This window comes from Orbicella faveolata, unplaced genomic scaffold, assembly GCF_042242905.1.
Source record: "Orbicella faveolata isolate gen_17 unplaced genomic scaffold, um_ofav_v1 contig_46, whole genome shotgun sequence".
In the NCBI taxonomy this organism is placed as follows: Eukaryota; Metazoa; Cnidaria; class Anthozoa; order Scleractinia; family Merulinidae; genus Orbicella; species Orbicella faveolata.
Genome location: NW_028301576.1, coordinates 27,295,360 through 27,307,500, shown reverse-complemented (window position 1 = coordinate 27,307,500; position 12,141 = coordinate 27,295,360). Strand labels below are relative to the sequence as shown.

At 38.5% G+C, this 12,141-nt stretch overlaps 2 pseudogenes; both read left to right on the top strand.

Moving 5' to 3' along the window:
- LOC149099325 (uncharacterized) overlaps positions 1 to 10,986 on the top strand; it is a 38,482-nt pseudogene extending 27,496 nt beyond the window's left edge.
- On the top strand, positions 746 to 8,252 carry LOC149099326 (uncharacterized; annotated as a pseudogene).
- Positions 10,987 to 12,141: the final 1,155 nt, after the last annotated feature.

The window sequence follows — 12,141 nt, the reverse complement described above, 5'->3', positions numbered from 1 at the left end:
TTTAACCTAACAAATTCAATGTCAGGCTTTTGTTAGGTTTGTTTCAGGTCTCAGGTCACCAACCTCTGTTCATATTGAGAATATGTGAATAAAACAGCTCTATAATCATGTGGCTTGACATTTTGCTACAGCCACGGTTAGCTAAAATGGTGGCCCCCAAAAATCTATCACGCATTGCGTAAATATTTCACAGCTTCGCGTGTTCCCTTTCGTAACTCTGGCCAAACCTTTGTGGTTTGTAGCCACTGAAATAGCTGCCAGTATGGTTTAAATACAAGCATTTAATGTATGTTTTGTACAATTCCGTGAAAAATTCTACGATAGTTAGACGAAATGCGTCGGAGAATAAACAAATGTTACAACTGCCGTTCGCAGAGTGCTGCTCACTAGTTTACCTTGTAAACAAACTTTGTTTTAAAAAAATAGTTCTAAAAAATTGTTTTTACAAAAATGTTTTAAAAAAATTGTTTTAAAGAAATCCACATTCTGATTTTTCTGACTTGTTCCCATTTCTTTTTAAGACACATTAACCACACACCACCCTGAAGAGTCCATAGAAGTGTTATGTTTAAGCCACTACTCTGAAGGTGACCGAGAAGTATCACAGCACAGTAAAGCTGTTCAGTTCTAAGAATTTAATAATAGCTGACTGGATTGAAAATTTGTTTTGAAAATTTTATATTAGAAAAATTGAAACTTGAACAATAATTTGTGTTTTAATTTTTTCTACCCATCACTTTTGCCTATGACAGAGAATCAAGATGAGTCAATAAAGGTGACTGATTTTAGCAACTGCTCTGACAACGGCAATGGAGTCATACAAGTACATGACAGTCATAATGGTTAGTTAATGTTATGGTTGCTAATGATTAATATTTTTTCTTGTCTGAGTGATTGTAAATAGCCTCTGTGAGTCCCCATGCAGTCAAGCTTAACAAGGGTTTCAAGTGCATCCACCTTTGGTCTAGTCTCCTCCGCAGCCGTTTTTTGGGATGTCACGCAAGACATCCCAAAACAATGGCTGCGGAGGAGACTACCTTTGGCCATAGTCTTGATTTAAAAGCTGAACTCCATTTCGGGTAACAACAGTTTTTATTTGTTCCAAAAGTTGATGGAGTACCCTTATCTGAATGAGTTTGGATTTTTCCTGAGGCCTTTGAAGAAAACCTATTCATTAGTTTAATTAATAATTATTTGCCACAGGTAATCGCGAAGAACAAATAGAAGTATTTGATCTAAGCAACTGCTCCAATGGTGATAAGGAAGCCACACGGAGCAAGCAAACTGCCGGTTAGCTACTTTTTGCTGTCTTTTTTCAGTGTTATCATATTATTGAAAAATGCCATTTGCATTTGAAAAGACCCCATGCATTAGTCTCAGTTGCAAGCTAGTTCAAGTTCAGTAACGAGAATACAAGAATGGTTTGTTACTGTTGGCTTTTTCATCTTCTGTACTTGAAAGTCCTGTTAGCCAGTTTAGGTCTGTTTCAGATCACTCTGGTTCTAGTTGAACAGACATAATAATTATGAACACAAACCGAAATACGAGATTGTGGTGACAAAAGTTCTTATTTGTTCCAAGATAGAAAAAAGTCAATAGAGTAATCCGTTTTGTGAATGAGTTTGGGCCTTTCCTGAGGTCTTTGAGGAAAAAACTAATTTTTTTGTTTTTTGCTATTTATAGTTGCCACAGGTAATCATGAAGAACCAATAGAGATATTTCATCTAAGCAACTGCTCCGATAGTGGTAAGGAAGCCACAGGGGGGAGGCAAACCGCCGGTTAGCTACTTTTCGCTGTTTTTTTTAATCACATTATTGAAAAATATATGTAATCTTATTGTTAAATTAAGGGCCTGTAAACCTATTACTTAAATATGTTGACTAATTGAAGTGACCTTGGGAATTAATTCAGGGGTCTGCTGGATTAAAAACAGGCCTCTAAGTTACTGTTAATTATTTTACAAGGATTCCAAATTTACGAAACGGGCATTTGTAGGAGGGGGCAACGACCCTCCTCTCCTAGTTCAGCCACAAAAGTAATTGCATGTACATGTATTAGTTTATAAATTACTGATCTTAAGTGCTCATATGCGTGGAAAACAATAATTTGGAAAGGTAAGGAGTTTGAAGGATTAGCTGTTTAGTTGAGTTAGAGTGACTTCAGTTGGCACATGTTCATTGTTTAATTTTGCCCTTGTATCTGCAACAGAGAACCATAAAGAGGAGCTCCATGATCAATCAATGGAAGTTTTTAATGAAAGCCACTGCTCTGATGATAGTGACAAGGGAATTATGGATGACTTGGTGGTGCATGTACAGTCACCTTCAGATACGTCACAGGACAGCCAAATGCATGGTTAGTTCCATAGATGTTCAATTGTACAAATATTGTTTATATAAGTATTGTAAATATAGTATGATAATCATATGATTATTTATTGATTAAGTGTATAATAAACGTCAATTGGAGAAAATATGAGCCTTTGGCTAATTCAATTAATTCAGTCTTTGTTTGTTTGCCCAGGTCAAAGTGAAAATTTCTCTATTCTGCAGTTGTCTGAAAAGCTTAAGACCATGGGGTGCAGCATCTCAGGAATTAAAAAAAGCTCTTGCAAAATGTGGAGCACACATGACTGAATTCTTAGACAAACATGTTGATGTTATTATTGTGGATCAAAGAAAGTCTTCTCAAGATAAACTTTCCATTCCAATTTCTACAAATCAATCAAGGGTTGCCTCCATGATAAAGAGAACAATGACAAAGACAAGGTCTGGTTCATCTTCAGTCAAGGAAATTGGAAAAAGATGGAACATACTGATTTATGATTATAGAGCTATTCTAACACAGAACATACTTCCTGGGAAAAAAACTAAGGAGTGCAGTAAGAAAACGTCCAAAGCAAGAGAGCTCAAAGCTCCATTCATAAAGGTAGAAGACAGATCTCGACGATATAGGCCCTATTTTGCTGAAATGAGGACAATTCCATTCATTGATTTTAAATCTCAAGCTCCAAAGTCTCCATTTGAGACTTGGTACAATGAAAATGTGCCAACAAGTAGACAGGCAAAATTGCTACAATCAAGAACCTGCGAGTTGTGTCAAGGAACCTATTCTGATCTTGATAGTCACTTAGTTTCTGTGAGACATACAGCAGCAGCAAATGACAATTCTTTGTTTGAAGGGGTTGATAATTTGATCAGACGTGGAAGAACAGTTAAGGAGTTTGTAAAGGAAACTGAGGACAGGTTAAAATTGAAAAAGAAAGGGTGATTTTCATTTTCACAATTTATACCATGTATATTTTCTCAGTGATATTTCATTACCGACAACAATCATTGAATTGAAGTGACGATGTCACAACATTTTGGGTGATCTTAATAAATTTTCTTATCGCAAAAGTCTTGAAGGGATTACATGTAAATTATGGCCCTATACCGTACGTATAGCAAAGATGTACATTATTCAAATAAACAAAATTGAACACTATCCTGTAACCTGCGTTAATGATTTCTAAATGTGAGTCATTTAAGTCTTGTCCAGTTTTTGAGAAATTTTGACAGGCCTCTTTTGCTCCTTCATTATTTTTTTTTAAATTATTTTTTTTGTGGTCCCCTAGAGTGTAAAGCTGATATTTAAGATTGCACAGGAGAAATTTGTATCAGATGCCTGAAATTGTGTGGCATGGCCCTCTAAATTGAGAATTCACAGTAGTGACTGATTTTGATTGCTGTATATAGCTGGTGTTTTGAGAAAAGATGAAGATGTTCTCTGGATGATGTCGACTTCAGGAACCTGCTGCCCTAACAACTGCTTCAGGAAGTTGTCCATAGAGGATACTAAGTCCTGCGAAAAGAGTTCGAAAACTCAGACACAGACGTTCCGAAGAAATCTGATCTTGGACTACCTTCACAAGCACAGCAAGCATGCTATTAGTGGCGGGATTGACACAAAATTTATTATTGGTGGAAAAGTTGTATGCAAGGCATCATGGCTCCTTGCACATGACATAAAAACTGAAACTTTTCGACGAATTTACTCCGAATTTCAGAAGGGAATATTACACATTGAATATGGAAATGTAGGCCATAGAAAACCTTCAAAGAAGACTAAAGACTGCATTGCATGGTTGGAATTCTTTGTGAGTTGTGTTGGGCAGCATCAGCCAGATCAGTCCACAATCCACTTACCATCATGTTTCTCTGTATCATCAATCTACAAACAAATGGTGCAAGAAAATAATACTTTTGATGTGGAATCAGTTGGCCTGTCAGAATTCTACCATGTGTTTCATGAATACTTCCCAAATGTTACAATTCCAAAGGTTAGTTCTACATGCAAATGGATTACATTTTGTAATGGTAAAAGTTCAATTCCGTAGATTTACAGATACCAGAATGTGTGATTCAATGTTCCTGTCCAGGAATTAGGAATATCTAGGACCTCATTCTAGGCAACTACTTTTGACACAATATTTAGTGTTCTAGAATAGGCCATATTTGTATTCTTAATATTGGACTGGAACTAGCTTGCAGTGGGGACTCATGTGGTGGAAATATCATTAAAAAGAGATTAATACCATTTGCATTTGACAAGACTCCACGCATTAGTCTCAATTGCAAGTCAGTCCAAGTCCAATACCGAGTCATACAAGAATGGGATATTGCTGTAAGTTGGTTTTTTCCTCTTCTTTACTTGAAAGTCCTACTAGCCAGTCTCACTCTGGTCTAATAAGTTGAACACAATTATTATCAACACATACCGGAATCTGATGGCATGGGATATTGAATTTTAAGGGCAACTGCACGTGTACCCGTTAGGGTTTAAAGTTAAACTAGGTTTTGGCTTGTGATATTTTCAAAGCTATTTGACTGTAAGCTTGTGTGTCACATGTAACAGCTCAAGACATGCAGTTTATCCTTCTGGCTCAAAAACTCATTTCTCATTGGAAAAGCTATTACATATCCAGATCGTTCTCTTTTTCCACAACTGAACAACAGTAGTTGACCAATTTGATTTTTAATAATTAAAACCTTTAAACCAGTATTTGTTTATCATACTCTCCTGGTGTGGACAGTAGTATGATACTTAAGATGGAAGCAAGCAGAAACACACTCGATCTGTACTGTGGTTGTAAATCAACCATGTTGCTATACATGATGTTGTACATAGCAATATACATAGATATTATTGTATGATCCCAGTTTTCTTTACCTACGCATAGGAGAATCGCTTTACAAAATGCACAGATTGTACAAAGTACAAAGAGCAGAAGGAGAAGACAATGGATAAAAAGGTTCGAGATGAGGTAGATGTACTCTTAAACAAACATCTGCAACTAGTTTGGTAAGTTATTGCACAACATTCAGACACATTAGAGTGTATTGTGTTATACATGTATACTTGTCCCCTGTATAAATTAGGTTATAGAAACCGTTCTGCAATTTAAATGGTTGATGTCATAGTAGTACTTCATTTTCTTTCTGGTGATTGTTCTTTTACTTTTCATCACTGTAAGTGTGTACAGTATAGCAAATTTCAACTGCCTAAATTAGAACCTTACAAACTCAGACTGTAAGCTATAGTTTCTGTCATTGCTAACCTGTGAGGTTTTGAGTAAAAAATAATGAAGCCTAAGTAGTTAAAGTTTCGCATTAACTTGACTACCTGTATATACATTACTTAACAGGCAAGAAAGAAGGGTATATTACAAGCATCATTACAAAGCAAGAAGATTTCCAGACAAGTATTTGGCAATGATTGATGATGGAATGGATCAAAAAACAACAAATATTCCAAGGGTCCGCTGTAAAACTAAAGCAACGTGTAATCTGACTTATGTTGGAACACACCTAGTTGGTGCTATTCTCCACTCTGGGCAATCTGTAGCCGGTAAAGAGATTTATGGATCATTTGACTTCTATCAGTGGCCTCATGACCCAAATTTGACAGCCTCAGTTCTTCTAAGAATGATTGCAAAATGGTGCCAATTCTACAAACTGCCTCCTGTCTTTTACCTTCAACTTGACAATTGCGTGAAGAAAAATAAAAACCAGTACATGATATGGCTATTTGTACTGCTGGTGGAGCTTCATGTGTTTGATAAGGTCAGTCAACAAGTGATGTACTTAATATAATACATATATATACAGAGTCAAATTGCAAGTTTGTGTACATGTACATATTAGAGGTAGACGGATACCACAGATTATATAATTTGCAAAATGTTGTATAGTGTTCGTGTACATTGAGAATGTTAAATTCAATAGTTTTATGCACTCTTTTATACTGTTTGACGTGAGCGTTCTAAGCTCAACTCATTTTATTTTTCTATCATTTCAACCCCTAAGTGAAGTTGAACTTTCTTCCAGTGGGACACACCCATGAAGAAAGTGATGCCTTTTTTGGCATTTATTCCAAGCACCTGGATCTTAATGACATTTACAGTATGGATGGTATGCGTACACATATTTTATCGCCAATGGACTGATTGAGCTATCAGCTAAAATAAATGAGTTCGTCACTGTTACTTAATTATTGAACATGCTATTAACGATGCTTGTAATTTTATTTTACACCTTACATATGCAAGAGGCAATGCAAAACTGTATACAGAACATTAAAGTCCTTTCTTTTCTGTTGGATGCTGTCTACGATATCAAAGAATGGTTGCAATCACATGCAGAGCAGCTGCATGACCATACTCAGCCAAAGTGCTTTAAATTTGTTCGCAATTCCATTGGAAAGTGTGAAATGTTCTACCGCAATTACTCTCACATGGCATGGGAGGGTCCAGTAGTTATCTTGAAGGTCAGCTACACCCTTTTAATTTCATTCTACAGTAGTAGTCTGCTCATAAATAACCTGTAGGTTCAGGGGAGCAATATTTTGTGGCTATACCTGACTAAGGGGCCTAAACATAAGCTAGCCATAGAAAAAAGCCTGGATACTCAAGAGTAAATTTCGTAAAGGACGTTTAGTAGTGTTTAATTAAATTCTTAAAAATAATTACATATTAGAATATATCAAACACTGCAGTGTTTTTACAGTATTCAGGCTTGCTTGTTTTTAGGCCCTTGTTAGAATAGGAGCTTGTGGTATCTATGAGGTGAACTTGTAGAATTCTACTAAAATTAAATATTTTGTACCTACTCTAGAGTCACCCAAATGGAAAACCAAATCTAGTGAAGCCTGTGTTGGACAAAATTGATATCGAGGGCTTGAAACGTGACCTTGGAAAGTTCAGAGAGCATTATCCTGAAACTGCAGTCTCATTCTGGAGTGACTGGATTGACAGAGTTGATGAATTGGCTGCCTTACCAGAGGAGTGGGAATGGCCCTTGGATGCTATTCAGACTGCAGAGAAAATAAAGCCAGCTACCATCGATCATTCAGTCCCTGGACACCTTCAAGCACTACAGGACAAGGATGCTCAGCCAACAAAACAGGCAAGTGTATAAGTTGCAAATGTTCTTCCGTCCATTGTTGATTTAATAGTACACCACATACTGATGTCATGTACTGATGTCATGTAATTCCATAAGGCACGCTATGTAAATTTAATTACCACATTTCAAAATAGCAATAGATTTCTTCTTGAAAGTTAGTTGTGACATTAAATATACGATATGACCATTTCATTGCATAGAGAATCAGTAGCATTTGAATGGTGAAGCCCTGGTAGAGTTAAGCCATTGATAAGGGATAAATCAATTTTCCAGCTTACCCTCAAGGCAAACTGTACAAGTAACTATGTGCAGGATGAACTTCGCTGACAGTCATTTTCACTAGCCTGTTCACATGTGAATTCATAATACAAGGAGGCACATTCCTTTTTGACATTAGTTTGTTATCACTTTGGTCCACTATTTCAGATTTACACTGGTAGATATGTTGCCCAAGGAACAGGGAGAATCCAGTTGAGCGGGTTGACTCTTTCTTGGAAGGGCTTGATGCAGAAAAGTTTGTGGTGGTTTTCTTGTCAAACTGTGATGAAGAGCCAGTAATTGGTGTTGTGAAAGAGGTGACCGAGGATCATTTCAAGATACATTACTGGAAAGGAACTTACAGGGGGAGATGGTCTCCATTAAACTCGCCAAGATCAATAGAGCCTTGGACACAGATACTTCCAAAAGCATGTATCATTCTTCACTCGCTTGAACTTACAGAAGCAAAGAAGCTGCAGGCAATGACAAGGAAGCACTTAATGGAAAAGTATACTTCTTTGAGGAATGCTGCAGATATTCCTACATAGAGTGGTGCTCATAGCTTTATAATTCTAAGTTCAAGTTTGTGAAGAATTTTCCTTTTTTAACATTCATACTTTGACTTAATTCTGAACACAATGCATAGAGGTATGAATACAAATGTTTTTGCTCATTCTCTAGTTTCCACTTGCTACATAAATATTGTAGTCCACAGATTTCACCCTTTTTTTGCCTGCAGCGTATTTTCAATGATAGAGTAAGGTACAGAATTCCGAGTTTTGTCTTGTGCATATCTAAAGTGATAGATGCTCTTTGAACACCATAAATTTATTAGTCTCTCCTCAAACAATAGTTTGAGCATTTTTGTGATTTTATTGGGTTCACTAAAATTGGATATATAACTACACATTGAGCAAGATGCAGAATTTCTGCATCGTTGTGGCATTGAGCAGATTTGAGTGTACTTAGTCATTGAATGTCGGTTTCACTAAATGTACATATCTAATTACACATTGAACAAGGTGCAGAATTTCTGCATCGATCCTTGTTGGATTCAGCAGATTCAAGTGTCATTAAACATTGTGCAGAATTTCTGCATCGTTGTTTGGTTTAGCAGATTTAAAGCATCATCGAGCAAGGTGCAGAATTTCTGCATCATCGTTGGGCTCAGTAGATTTGAGTATATTTAGGCATTGAACAAGTCGCAGAATTTCTGCATCGATCCCTGTTGGATTCAGCAGATTCAAGTGTCATTGAACGTTTTGCAGAATTTCTGCATCGTTGTTTGGTTTAGCAGATTTTGAGCATCATTGAGCAAGGTGCAGAATTTCTGCATCGTTGTTGGGCTCAGTAGATTTGAGTGTGTCTAGGCATTGAACAAGGTGCAGAATTTCTGCATCCTTGATACCACTGAGAACTGTCATTTTACTCTGACTATTAAATTGACCCGCTTAAATAAAGGCGTTTTTTACTGAACCAGTTTGGTTGTTGGTGAGAATATTGACTTCCACAATGAACACAGTGCAGGCTCCGACAAATATACAAGTGGTTGACGGAAAATACTAGGTTTGGAAAAACCCAGTTTAGTTTGGAACGCGTTCAAAGCTGGTCAGCAGTATCTGAAGATGGACTTCAAGATCCACACAGCCAGTGAATCTCTGTGCGCAGATCACTGCAGAGTGCTTGCCCTCAGTAGGACAGAAACAGAGTACAAGGGGCACTGCCAACATCAGCATACCACAACCTGTGACTGGTGCGAGGATCTAAAGAATGCCGTCTCAGATCTGCAGCTAGCAGTGGATTCAAGTGAAGTACACCTTAGGTAAGAACACATTTGTGACAAAAAAGCAGAGTTTAGCATTTGTAGTCAACTAACAACCTCGTTCCCAGGACGCTTTTTATGATTTTGGAAATTTTATAGGGCTTTAGGTGGTTCTTAACCTAATGAATATATATTTTAAATAAAATGCGGTTAAAGAAAACGGTGACAGAGGAATCCTTTTTTTTTGATAACACGGCTCCAAAGAAAAATTTCTGATGCTATCGCGCCATGATGTTGACAAGCTCTACTCTTTCCATATTTAATCCTGATAAACGAGAGGAATTACAGCATGGTTTAAGCTGCGCTGCGCTGAGCATAGAAGATTGGAAGTCACACGTTTTCCGTTCAGTTCATCAGGACGTGGCCAAGAGTGAAATTATTGATAACCTGAAACCATGGCAGGTGCTGCTTATAATGGACTGGACGATGAAGTTTATTCCAACCAGCTTTCGCAAAATGCAGCGCGACTGGTTTGGAAAGAAGGGGAAGTCCTGGCATCTATCGGTGGCCATTACTAAAGCAGAAGATGGAACAATTGAGGTGGGAATCGTATGCCTTCTCTTCTTTCTTCACCGCTTGCTGACCACTATAAACTAGTTTCTCGTGAGCACGCTCTTTGTTGCTCCAACCGATTACAAATTGAATAATTGATCAATTAATTATTTCAATCAAAGATTTCATTGATTTTCACTTATATACACATGTAAGCGCGCGCAAAAGCTCATGGGATGGAATATATTTTTAATCCAAATAAACAGCCACAAACATTCTCGAAAAAAAACCGACTTTCTCAGATATTATCTCTACTTCGAGTGAAAATGCGCAGGTTAATACTCCATTAGCCCTCAACCGTGGTCAGGTTCCTTGGCGCATTATTCATGCTAAAAAATGCTTTTCTATGATCATTTTCAGACACGAACATTTATCCACTTATTTGATGAATGCAAACAAAACTGGTTCAGCGTTGCCTCCATCATCGAAGATTCACTAACCACCATGAAGTGACAGGAATCTAGACTGAATGAAGCTTTCCTGAGATCTGACAACGCGGGCTGTTATCATTGCACATTTCTTCTTCTCAGTCTTCCAAGCCAGGGACAGCGTGTTGGTGTCCGCACAGCTCATTATGACTTCAGTGAGGCCCAAGCTGGGAAAGACATATGTGACCGCCGAGCAGCCGCCCTATAGAGCCACATTAGGCGCTACATTAATGAGGGCAATGATGTCGAAACAGCTGAAGACATGAAAGCTGCTATCGACTCACATGGGGGCGTCAAAGGCTGCTACTCAGTGGTGTGCAAGGTTGACGAAAGGTCCCAAAACATGACCAAGCACTCGTGAGTGGCATACAGTCTTTGAATAACTTCGTGTTTACTGAAAGTGGAGAGATCATCGCTTGGCGGGCCTACAATGTTGGACCCGGAAAGGTCTTCTCTGTCGCCGTTTAGAAAAATGACTTCTGACTGCTCTGCGCCAACCCATGTGAAGGTAGTGGTTGCTGGATTCAAAAAGGTTTCGAAGATGACAGTAAGTGGCTGTAGCTGGAAAGTCCTGGCAGAATTCACAGGTCCCACAAGAAGAATATTGCAAAATTTTCCATGGCCTTTCTCTAGTAGGTTAGTGACTGCTTCTGCAAACAATTGGTGGGAAATTCTGTTCTTCTCCAATACTTCTTAGGGCACAGTTGAACCAGACACCATTGCAGTCATCAGGACAAGGGGCTTCCTTGGCTTTTTCCAAGATTTCCAGCTGAGATAACCTGCTTCTCTGAAGCCTCTTGTTAGACTCTGCCATTTCCCAGCCAGTACTTAGTGCTTCTGCGACAGCTTTCAGTCCCCTGTTTAGGATAAACTCTGCCAAGTCTGTCTTACCCTCTTGGTTTTGTTCATTTGTTAGAGCCAGCAGCTCGGTACGGGTCCTAATACCTTTGCCAACAACAATTACCGATATCTCAAAAACACTCAAACGTGAATGGCGTGGGTTCTTGTCTACTGGACGCGAACTGCCCTCTTCACCGAGTCACCACCACTACTCTCTTTGTCACTTCCCGGCTCTCACACATGTGTGCAGTTTACCGAGGTTTGACTGGCAGCCAACGTCCAAGGTGGTCCTTCATTTGTTAGATCTGGGTGGTTTGGCGACTCGACATAACTGTCGTCCCCTTTTGTCACATATACCCAGGAAGAGTAATAATTGCAGTGTTTGCTCAAGAAATGAACATTAATTCCCCAATTTTCCTTGATGTAATGCCGGATTGTATTCTAGCATTTTACTTTGTCGAGTTTTATCGCCATGTAAGAGTGAACTCCAGACTTTCCCTCCGTTCGGCCAGATCAATGCCTTTCCTGGGTGCACAACCACTGCACCTTGGAAGCATTTGTTGCTCTTACAGTTTCCAACACTATATCTGCGAAAGCTTATCTAGGCAGTATTGCTCTCATATCTGCTTGGCTGTATGTGATTAAATGTACTGCACGAGGTTGATTTTCCTTTAAAACTTCATCTGCACCCAAGCTATCCTTGCCACCACAGGTTTTCTTGTCTTCTGAACTTTCATACTGGGATGAAAGATCCATGCGGTGCACATGTGATGCCACAACTGAGAACTGTGCTTG